Source organism: Arachis stenosperma, chromosome 6, assembly GCF_014773155.1.
Source record: "Arachis stenosperma cultivar V10309 chromosome 6, arast.V10309.gnm1.PFL2, whole genome shotgun sequence".
Taxonomy (NCBI): Eukaryota; Viridiplantae; Streptophyta; class Magnoliopsida; order Fabales; family Fabaceae; genus Arachis; species Arachis stenosperma.
This window is the reverse complement of record NC_080382.1, coordinates 137,767,923-137,780,731: the sequence shown is the minus strand read 5'-3', so window position 1 is coordinate 137,780,731 and position 12,809 is coordinate 137,767,923.

Below are 12,809 nucleotides of genomic sequence, written 5' to 3'. Positions count from 1 at the left end.
CTAAACCAACAATAATCCTTTCATACAAAAGATTGTTTGTCACAAGTAACAAACCCCTAAAATTAATAACCGAAGTATTCAAACCTCGGGTCGTTCTCCCCTAGGAATTACAATAAAGTGTCTTGTTATTGGTTGTGAGTTATTTGGGGTTTTAATAAGAAGCATGAAAGATAAATGGCAAGAAAGTAAACTAAAGCCTAAAAAGATCTTGGCAAGGGTTGGTGGTCAAGGATCTCTATCCTAATCACTAACCACAATATGAGAATCGGCAAGGATTAATCTCATTAAATCATCCTCTAACTAGTAGTAAAGGAAAGTCAAATGAGCTATATCAATCCTAGTCCATAAGTCCTAACTCTCCACTAATTCAATTAGTGAGAACTAGAGTCAATGGCTCCCAATCATCAATCACTTGGACATTAGTAACTCAAGAGGTCCTAAGTTACCTTTCCAAACCAAGAGTATAAAATTCTACTCTAAAACCGAACCAAGCATTTCATCAAACACTTGGAAGGCATAAAAGGAAAGCATAGTAAAATTGCAAGAAAAGTAAATCTACACTACTCAATTGCAAGGAACTAAACAACAACAAATCAAATGAACACAATTATTATGAATTACCTCTAATTGAATTGAAAGAGAATAGGAGGAACAAAAGTAGATCTACAACAAAGTATAAGAACAACATAAAGGAAATTACAATAAAAGAATAGAGGAAGATGAATGTAACTACAAGGAATTGAAGAGTAGAAGTAGAAGAAAGCAAAGATTAAAACCTAGATCTAAGAACTAATCCTAATCCTAATCCTAGAGAGAAGTGAGAGCTTCTCTCTCTAGAAACTACTTCAAAACTAATCCTAAACTAATGGTAACTAACACAATGGTAAAGTATCTTGATTCCCCTTCAATCTTTGGCTTAAATAGTATCAAAAATGAGTTGGATTGGGCCCACAAGGCTTATAAAATCGCTGGCCACGTTGTGCTTTAAGTGAACCAGGTGGCAGCAACGGCGCGTGCACGTACTATGCACGTGCGCTCCACCATACGTGTAGCAACTATGGTAAATCTTATATCGTTTCGAAGCCCCGGATGTTAGCTTTCCAACCCAACTGGAACCGCATCATTTGGACCTCTGTAGCTCAAGTTATGGTCGTTTAAGTGCAAAGAGGTCGGCTTGACAGCTTTCCGGTTCTTTCATTTCTTCATGAGTTCTCCAACTTTTCATGCTTTCTTTCTTCATTCCCTTGATTCAATCTTTGCCTCCTAAACCTTAAATCACTTGACAAACATATCAAGACATCTAATGGAATCAAGGTGAATTAAATTTATTTATTTTAAGACCTAAAAAGCATGTTTTCACTCTTAAGCAATATTAAAGGAGAATATACAAAACCATGCTATTTCATTGAATAAATATAGGTAAAAGGTGATAAAATCCCCTAAAATCAATACAAGATAAACCCTACAAATGGGGTTTATCAACCTCCCCACACTTAAACCAAGCATGTCCTCATGCTAAAACCAAGAGAAAGCAAAGGAATCAACATTTATTCAATGAAAACTAACTAAATGCAATCTACCTACATGCAACTATCTAAATGAATGCAATTGCTTGGTCAAAATAAATCAATTCCCAAGAAGCATATATGCACAAGGGCTAAGGACTAGCAAGTCTAATCCACAATTGAATTGAGTTATTAAATATTTTTACAAACTTGCATGAAAGTTGATGATTGTAGGTGGAAACATGTAATTGAGCATCAAACCCTCACCGGTAGTGTTTGAACTCTATTCACTCAAGTGTTTAGGGTTGATTCTCTCAATTCTCCCCTAATCATGCTTTCCAATATTTGTTCTTCTTCTAACAATCAACATATATTTCATGCATGCATACAAGTATCATGAGGTCTTTTCTTTGGTTGTAATGGGGCTAGGGTCAAGGTATGATGCATATATGGTTAAGTGAGTTTGAAATATGAATCTTTGATAAGCTTAAACTTCCCACCTAACCTATGACATCCTATACAATTAAGTTCTAACATAACTACCCATTTCTCACTTTTTCACATGCTCATGTATCCCTTTTCTTTTCACAACACGTATGCATTGATTTTATTAAGCTACACTTTGCTTTGGGGCATTTTGTCCCCATTTTCATTTCTTTCTCTTTTTTTTTCTTTTTCTTTCTTTTTCTATATTTTTTTTTCTTTTCCATATTGTTTTTTTTCTTTTTCTTTTGTTTTTCTCATTTTTTTTCTTTCTATATACAAGAGCATCAATGCATAAGGTTTTACATTTGATCAATACATGAGTATATACCCAATTCCCAATATTTTCAATAACAATTCAAAATACCCTTTTATTCACCCAATGTCCCAAGGTTCCCACACTTGAATGATACTCACACACACTAGCCTAAGCTAATCAAAGATCCAAATAAGGACTTTTATTGTTTTTCGCTTTAAGGCTTGTAATGTGCTAAATTAAGAACAAAGTGGGTTAATCGTAGGCTCAAATATGGCTAACAAAGGAAGATAAAAGGTAAGGCTATTTGGGTAAGTAAGCTCAATGAAATGATGGCCTCAATCATATAAATGCATGAATACACAAAATAATGGACATAAAGAATCAAACAAATCAAAGATTATAATCATAGAAAGAGAATAATGCACACAAGAAGGAAAAAAATAAGTGGTTATAAGATGTAACCACATCATTAGGCTCAAATCTCACAAGCTTGTGTTCTTAGCTCAAAAACCATATTCCAAAATACATTCTTTCAAGCAAGTTCAAAAAAAATTTTTCAAATTGGTAGGTTGCCCTAAAATGGTTTCTTGGGAAAGAAATCATCACTCTAACCAAGTAGTCCTAATAAGAAGAAGGTAGTAAAATATGTACAAATTCTAACTAACATGCAACCTATCATGCAATGCAATAACTAATCTAACAAAGAAAACTAAGAATTGGTGTTGAAAAGGAAATTGTTACCCATGGAGATCGGTCGAACGACCTCCCCACACTTGAAGATTGTACCGTCCTCGGTGCATGCGAAGAAGAGCAAGGTGGACGGGTTGCTATAATTGATGAGCTCCTTCAAAAGGTTGTGCGGATGACTTGTTTGTTGCCCCATTTAAAAGCTTTTCCTTTTCCCCTTCTTGGTGGCCAACCTAAAAGGAAAGAAAAAGAAAGAAAATTAAGCCTATAACAAAGATATCAAGGCAATTAGAACATAGGCGGGGGCTAATGCCAAATAAAGGTATGGTTCTCACACTACATGGTAGCTACAACATGTAGAGGAGGAAACAATAAGAGAAAATGGCATATCAATGATAATTGATGCAAGAGTAAGGTCAAAGCATGAAGAGCATAATGAGCATCAAGTTCGAACAAGAGAGAGTGGGCCATGAAAGACAATATAAGGTCATATCAATGCACAAAGAACACAAGTGCATAAAAGATTGAGCATTGATTTGAAGAGAAACATCACCCAACAATATGAAACAAGTCAAGAAGCACCAAAGTAATGCAATGAATTTCTCAACAATTGAGTGTAAGAATCCAACACCATTATTGAAATGACGCTTAGAAAAAAAACTGAAAACATGCTATAGAAACAAAATGAAAATGGAAAGAGTATAAGTATGCGAATGCAGTGAACAAAAGAAAATGGAAGATGAGAAAAAAAAAACTCTTTTTTTTTATTTTTTTTTTACCGACGCGTGCGCGTCATGCACGTTTATGCGTCGATGGGTATATTGGTCGAAGGACGCGTACGCGCCAGGTGCGCGCACGCGTGCGTCGAGTTAGGCCGGAGGCATAGTGTCGGCCCAAGTCTGGCACAACTCTCGGGTAAAAGTACCGGGGGTGCAGATTGTGCAATCGACGCGCGCGCGCATTGCGAATTTAAGATCATGTGCGCATACGCGCCAGGTGCGCGCACGCGTGCATAGACTTGTGCCTTAGGCCCAATGTTCGCACAGCGCAGGCCTAACTCTCGGGTTTTTGGCTGGGGTAGAATTTTTGCATCCACGCGTACGCGTACAGTGCGCGTCCGCGTGGATGGTCGAAACCTCGGTTAGCACCGCCGAAGCTCCTGCCACCACTGTCGTTGAGGAGGCTCACCGGAGTTGATGGAGGCTGCCGCCGCTCTTCCGGAAATTTAACTCTGCTTGAGCCGTCTCTGCTGTAATACTCACTGCTCGCTGCAATCATGTCTCAGGTTAGGATTTTTTTCTCCTCCGTAATCTTAGGAAGCTAATTCTATTCTCAGATTGGGGAAATTGAGGAATGTGTTTAGAATGTATATATGTTCTTTGAGAGGGTCAAGTGTATGTGCTTATTGAATATGCTTTTTCGAGTCGCTAGCATATAATGCTATGCTTTGAGGTTCGAGGCCTAGACATGTTCAGAAACAACTGTATGTACTGTGTATTTTTTCTTTTCTTTCTATTTTCACTTTCATCATCATGTATGTACTGTGCTGAATTTTCAGTGTTTTTCCTAGCTTGTGGTTAGTACGGGCAACCGCAGAAGCTTTCAGAGTTGCTGATGCTCCTGCCAAGGTTTTCTTTCTTCTCATGAAAAACAATGAGGAAATTCTTCCATTTTGCACACAGATTTTCCAGTTCCAGTCTCAGTGGTATTAATTTTTTAAATTCAAGCTAAGTGATATACATATAGTGGTCTAATTTTTTTGGCAATTAACTTAATTGAACATAACCTGCATAAAAAATGTATTGCTTTTGTAATGCCTAATTAGAATCTCCTGAATAGATTCCCAACTGGCCATGTGGTGTGCAAAATTAGACCACTATATGTATATCACTTAGCTTGAATTTAAGAAATTAATACCACTGAGCCTGGAACTGGAAAATCTGTGTGCAAAATGGAAGAATTTTCTCATTGTTTTCCATCAGAAGAAAGAAAACCTTGGCAGGAGCATCAGCAACTCTGAAAGCTTCTGCGGTTGCCCGTACTAACCACAAGCTAGGGAAAACACTGAAAATTCAGCACAGTACATACATGATGATGAAAGTGAAAATAGAAAGAAAATAAAAAATACACAGTACATACAGTTGTTTCTGAACATGTCTAGGCCTCGAACCTCAAAGCATAGCATTATATGCTAGCGACTCGAAAAAGCATATTCAATAAGCATATACACTTGACCCTCTCAAAGAACATATATACATTCTAAACACATTCCTCAATTTCCCCAATCTGAGAATAGAATTAGCTTCCTAAGATTACGGAGGAGAAAAAAATCCTAACCTGAGACATGATTACAGCGAGCAGTGAGGATTACAGCAGAGACGGCTCAAGCAGAGTTAAATTTCCGGAAGAGCGGCGGCAGCCTCCAACAACTCCGGTGAGCTTCCTCAACGACAGTGGTGGCAGGAGCTTCGGCGGTGCTAACCGAGGCTTGACGGCGGCAGGAACGGCGGCGACTCCACACGCGACCGTGACAACGACGGCTTCACCTCCTCCACGCGCGCTCCCTTCCGTTCGCAGGCGCGGCTCAAGGACGATCGACGGCGACGACCAGTCTCCAGTGACGGCAAGAGGATGCACGACAGTGCCTTCTCCCTCCCAGTCCTGGCTTGCGCTCGTCACTCTCTCCCATGGCTCCCTCTGCGAACGCTCTCTCTCTCTCCACGGTTCGACAACGACGCGACGGCGGCGGTGAGGCCCAGCGCGCCGGCGCGGTCTTCTTCTCCGCTCTCCTCTGCTTTCCCCAGATCTCTCTCTCTCTCCGGTGATGGTGGTGCAGCGGCAAGACGCAGCACGGTCTCTCCTCCCTTCCCGATCTCCCTTCTCCCTCGGACTCCCCCTTTTCTTCTTTCTTCGTTTCTAATTGTTGGAGTTAGGGTTTCTAATTGAAAATAGGGCTTCCAATTTTGTTTTGAACTCAGGATTTGAATAAGTAAATTAGTAAATAATATATAAATTATAAAGATGTATTTTGTGTTAAGTTAAAAGAAGAAAAAAGCATTTTTTGTTAAAATATTGAGAGGAAAGGTCAAAATTTTAGAGAAAAAAATTTAATTTATTTTTGGCAACATTTATAATGAGTAGTTTATTAAAAATTTAAGAATAACACTTATAAAGTGTAATATATAAATATCACAAATGTTGCTTATTTAATTTACAAAAGCAACACTTTTTATTTGTACTTTTAATTGATCAAAAGGAACATTTATGATCTGTTGTTAAAAAAGAGTTGCAATAATTTTATTTTTATGTAACAAATATTAAGTGTTGTCTTTAATTAGTTTAGATAACACTTTTTGAGTGTTATTTGCAATATATGTTGCAATAGCTAAGAAATGTTGTAGTGACAAGATTAAGTTATTTTTTATTTTTTTTTATTTTTTTATTTGTTTTATCTGTGTTATTTTATTTAATTTTAAATAGTATCATATTTACAATTACCGCCAGTATGATATTTTATAAAATATGAAAATCAATTTTTTTTATAATTTAAATATCAATATTTGAGTTAATTTTAATTTAACTTTTTTAAATTAATATTAACTTTCATTTAGATCTTAATTAATTTAAAATACAAAATACTAATATATTTACTGTCTCTTTAAATAATAATAACTTTAATTTATTTACTGTCTTTTTTTTTCTTTTATATTTTGTTTAGCAAAGATAATATATGGATTAGGATAGAGTTAAAAAATATTCTATGTGATGCATGTTTGGCACTGATAAATTTATATGAAATAGAAGAGAAGAAAACAGAAAGCTAAAGAACACTGAGTTGAATGGTGTAAACAGATTCATTGAAGCCAAGTGTCTGTGGGTTCTCATGTCTCATCTCATTTTTCAAAATTCAAACACATTTTAAATGTATAAATTTTAATTATATTTGTTTTTTTCCTCTTTAATAAATACTACAATCTCTTCCTATTTTTGCTATAGGCTTGTCTTTTATTTAAAAAAACACACAAAAAATGTAAAAAGAAAAATCAAAGAAATTAAAACTGTTATTATATTTTAAAAAATTAAATGCTCTTTTAATTAAATATCTATGTAATTCTTATCTAGATATATAAATTGTATTTTAATATATTGAGTGGTAAATATAAAAAAAATAATTAATAGATAAGTTAAAAACGAATAATGATATCTATCTATTCTATTTATTCTATTATATAAAAATCAAATTTTCGCACTTAATGAAAAGTTGACGTGACATGTTTCTTATAATGTTTCCTGATTCATTTCTTCTAACTCATTAAATACAATTCATTACGGTGGATTAATTATATCAACTAATTGAGATATTTAAGTATCACACAATTTAATATTATGTATATCAATTAATTGAATATATTGTTAGAGTAATTAGGATCAATTAGCATTATTTAACATATCTAAATATTATTAGGATATTACGTCTTTATTATTTCGATTCTTTTAGCACCTATAAAATATCCTTCTATATTGTATCATTTTACACTTGAATACACACAAACCTTTTCTACTGCTCTCTCTTACCCTTTCTAATAATAATAAGTACAGTTTAATTTAGTTAGAAGTTCATTATTTTATAGTCTTCTATAGAATAATCTTTTTATTACTTTAGATATTTTAACTTTTTTTCTTTTTTTTTTTTCTCTTTACATGTAATTTTGTTGTGCATTAACTTTGTTTATTTAATGATGAAATATACTCATGTTAATTCTATCATATAATAGTTTGATTTTCTCCTATGTATTTTGATTTGTATAGTTACTATTGATCTTACTGTTTTCAATCTTGCTGCTTTTGTTTTCTTGAATTGTTCTTTATTTTTTATGACTTGATAATTTAAAAAAAAAAGAGAGCAAAGAACAGAAAAAAAGATGGCCAAAGACGAAGGTTAGAAACCTAAAGCAGCAACATCATTCCTCAGCATTATTATTATTAATATGAACTTTATTATTTCTTTTCTAACATTCTTTAATACAAGTTTCGTTTCTTTTTCTTAATTATTATTAATACTTTTATTCTTTTCTTCTCTAATTATAAATCTCATTATAATAATTTTTTGATCGAATATTTTTTTGGTCTAATAAATTTTTTCTCCTCCACCTAATAATTTTGTTTCTCTTCCATTTATATTTCTTTTTTTCAATATTTTATTGGTTCTTATTTTTCTAAATTTTATTTTAATTTATGTATTTATTCTTACTATACCTAATTTTTTTATTTATGTGTAATATACATTCTTATGTGTTTATAGAAATATATTTGATTCCATTAACTTGCCAAAATTTTTGAAAAATCTAAAGCTAAAGCACAAAAATATTTATAGATATTTACTTTAATTTTTAACTAAAAAATATAATATTTTTGTCATATTTGTTGGAATTCAAAGTTAAATATGAATATTAATTTTGAAATAGAATAAATATATTTTAAATTTTTTGCATCTAAAAATAATATTCTATCCATGTTAGAATTATTTAGATGGATAAGTAATAGTGAATATAGAATTATTTATGATGAATAAAACTAAGTAAATCTTTTTATTGAAAATACAAATTTAAAAATATTATATTCAATTCTCAATAGTCAACCTCTCATTGAACTATTGTATTTTCAAAAGATTTTTGAAAAAATGAAATAGTTTTAGGTGTATAAATTTTGTAAAAATTTAATTAATTTAAGATATTTATTATCGTTTATTAAAAAAGTAAATTGAAATGACAATTTAATATTTCTATACTCTTAAAATATTATTTATTTATTTTTCTAGCATTCTTTATCATCCAATGATCACATTAATATAATTTAATTCAAAAAAATTATTTATTATCATTTGATTGAATAAAATTTTTATTTTAGCTAAAAAAAATATAACTAAGAGCATAGAAGCGTCTCTTCATTCGAGAGTATGATTGAGATCAGAGAGCTTGACTCTTGTGGTTCTTTGATCTTCGTCAACCAAAACCTTCTGTATTTTTTATAGGGCTGAATCACAATTTTACTGTGGGAAAAGAGCTACGAATGCGAGTTTGATGTGTTAGAGACCAAAATTCTAAAGTCGTTATTTATATTTGAGTGTGACACTCATTAAACCCTAAAACTTAAATAAAATAGTATCTATGATTTTAATCTCATTTATCCAAATCAAAAGTAATAATGACTTATTTAATTTAACATTTATGACAATAAATGATATCACAGTTATATAAGTCATTTAATGCGAAATTACTTAATTTACGATTATAATTAATATATGTATTATCCATAAATATATTAAGAAATAATAATTTCCTAACAATCTTCTATTTGGGTTATAAATGTATATATTTTCCTGAGATAACTTCTTATAAATTTTACGCATAAATTTGAATGTTATTTCTCTTATTACTTTAATAATCTGGTCTATCTCATATTAGTTATGAAATTACCGAAACTACCTAGAAAAGAAACTCGGCAGGAGAATGCTGGCGACGAGCTCAACAACGACGGTAACGGGATGCAGCGATGACATAAGCTGTGAATAGTGACGGACCCAGAAAAATTTAGCAATGGGGACAAAATATAATAAATTTAGGTATAAATATTTTTTTTGCTTCCCATGATATTCAACAAGTTAAGGACTATCCGTCATGAATTTGAATTTCATTTAAGAATCTACAATTGGCCGGCAACGAGTTGCTATACATACGAACAGAATCGAATCCTCAATACTTATTTAAGCGGACGACTAAGTTGATCACTTGATTAATCTAAATTGGTTTAGATATATTCAAAATTTAAAATTAAAACTATCTAATACATATTGATAAGAACTAGAAATATACACATAATCATTTTTATAATATTAAAATAATAAAAATAATTTCATACACATAGTATAATATTTAAAAAAAAAATATTTATAAGGACCTTTTTTTATTTTTTAACATGATTAAATATTATTTTTTTATATATTTTTTAAATTATTTTACTTAATTGTCAAATCTACTTATAATTTTTAGTATAAATAAATTTTTTTTAACCAAAATAATTACAGTATTAATACATAGATAATATATTTTTTATCTTAAATAATTTTAAAAAAATCACTAATAATTTAAGTTGTATTTAATTAAAAAATTAATTTAATTTAATTGTTAATTAATTAACTAATATAATAATTAATTATCACTAATTTTTGAGTGTATTTATTTATTTTCATACTAAATTAAATTTAACAATATAATTATATTATGTGTTAAGTTTAACAAAATATTTTTTAACATAAAATACAAAAGAACTATTTATATTTTATTTTGAGACAAATATAATATAATAAGTGGTATATATGTATATAAGTATTACTTTTTTTAAAAAAAATTTGTGGAGGCAAATGCCCCCTCTATATTAAACGTGGGTCCGTCTTTAGCTGTGAAGGAAGATGGGAGTTGTGAATAGGTAAGCGGCGATGAACTCAGCAACAACATGATAAGAGCTATGCGATTTTTTTGTGAAGAAGTCGAGAAGAAGAAGATTTTAGGTGAGAATGATTGAGTTTATCTTGCATGGCTATATAGTATAGACTGAAACTATGAATCATGTGTGATGTGAGGCAAATCCTAATTCCTAAAAAGTGTTTATATGTATATATTCGGGGCGGGTATACCCTAAATCCGACCAAACCCCCGTCTTGAGCAAAATCTGCCCCATTCAGGTCAAGTTATTATCCTTTTCATCTGGGTATGAACGGGTCGGGTACCTGCATATTCGAAAACTCCTGCCAAGTCTAACCACGTATTGATACTCCATTTATCAAGAGTTTATCACTAGCTAATGGATTGCTATATACACAAGGCGAGATTCTAACTCCTAATAGTTGTTTAAGCGGACGAGTGAGATGATCACTTAACAAACTCAAATTGATTAAGACAAATACTAATTATTTTTAATATTTTAATATTAAAAATTTTGAGAGTTTGATTTTAATTATAACTTTATAAAATATTTATAATAATAATTATTATATATATTATTTAATTTGTTAATAAAATATTTGATATAATTTTATGTATTATCCCATACAAGGTACGGGAACATACACTAGTTCTAATAAAAAAGTATTCGAATACATAATTTGTTTGTCACTTATAAAAAGGAAAAATGGTGCAATTTATTAAATTAATATATTTTTATAATATCAAAATATTATTTTTTTGGACACTATTTCATCAAAAATTAACTTTTGAGGATTAAAATAATAATTTATTCGTAACAAATAAAAGAAAGAGAGGTTACAACTGAACTACGAAAATGTGCTGAAAGTTATAATTTGTGATATATATATATCAAGATCACTAGTTTATACTCATTGTTAACAAATTGCCATTCAATAATAAATAAATCATTCAATGAATGAATCGCGAGTGACAAATATGAGATGATGATGATGATGTGCGTTTAATTAAATAAATAAATAATATATATGAATGCATGGCAATGGTGGCAACATTAGTTGAACAGTGAGACTAAACACTAATAGCAAGGGCCAAGGGCAATGCAAGTGGAGAACGAAGTTGCAATCTTATGTGGTCTATGACACAATTTCAATAGTGAAATAGCAATCAATAATAAGTTTCCAGAAGAATCAACGCTTGTCCCATTAAAGTGATAAAATAGTTAATCAATCCTTAATTAATTTTTTTATTTTAATCAATGGTCTCTAATTTGGGATCGGATTTGGACAGAGTCATATTCCTAATATGAAATCTCAAGTGTTTAAACATAATTATTTACTTTTAGAAAGAAAAGAATACTTGTAGTTCTATTAGAAAATAAAAATGAAAATGTCCTTTTGTTAGAAAAAAGAATGAGTGTAGTAGTGGCCAAAAAGGAAAAACGATCTGAATATATTTGTTCTTTTATTTTTGGTATTTAATTTATTTTTGGTTTAAATAAACAACTATCTAGTTGATTATCCATTATGACACATGATTGTTAATTTTTGTTTTCTCTACTTAATTATACATATACATATGCTCCAGATGTTTAGATTCCGTTTAGTTTTGAAAATAGAATAAAATAAAATATTAAAAATAAAAATATAAAAATTAATATTTTTATATTTTATTTAATAATAAATTAAAATAAATTATAAAATTTTAATTTATTTTTTTATATAAAAAATTTTTTTTAAAAATATAATTATAAAATTTTGATAAAAATAATAAAAAATAAAAATTAAATTATATTTTTATTAATAAATTTTATAATTTTTTATTTGTCAAATATAATTTTATATTTTTGTATTTCTGATTTATTTGGTACTTATAAACAATCGTACCCTTAGTATTTGGTTAATTTGTAGAATATTATATAGTTTGGCATAATATAAATAATATAATGTGATAACTGATAAGACATGCACTGGTTAGATTCATTGTTGCTAACAAAACATGATTAATGCTATAGTATTTTGTAATCATAATTTGAAAACTAATAATGAAAGGCAGTATTATTATGGGAGGATATGTCACACCTATAACAGTGCATGGTCCATCCATTTGTCTTTAATGTGAACTTTGCAGTTGTTTATATTTTATATCCCATTTTGTTATTCAAATCGGCACCTGAAGCTAGATCGATATACATACATACATATGTGTATGTGTAATAGTTTTTTAAACATTTAAAGAATGTATTTTCTATCATGGTGATTTATGAGCAAAATTTACATTACAAGGAAGAAAATATCATTATTAGCAACGAGTAAAAGCAAGAGTCTTGTTAACAAATGCCTGAAAGATATTAATTAAGATGCTTAATAGAGAACATTTTATAAAAAAATAAAA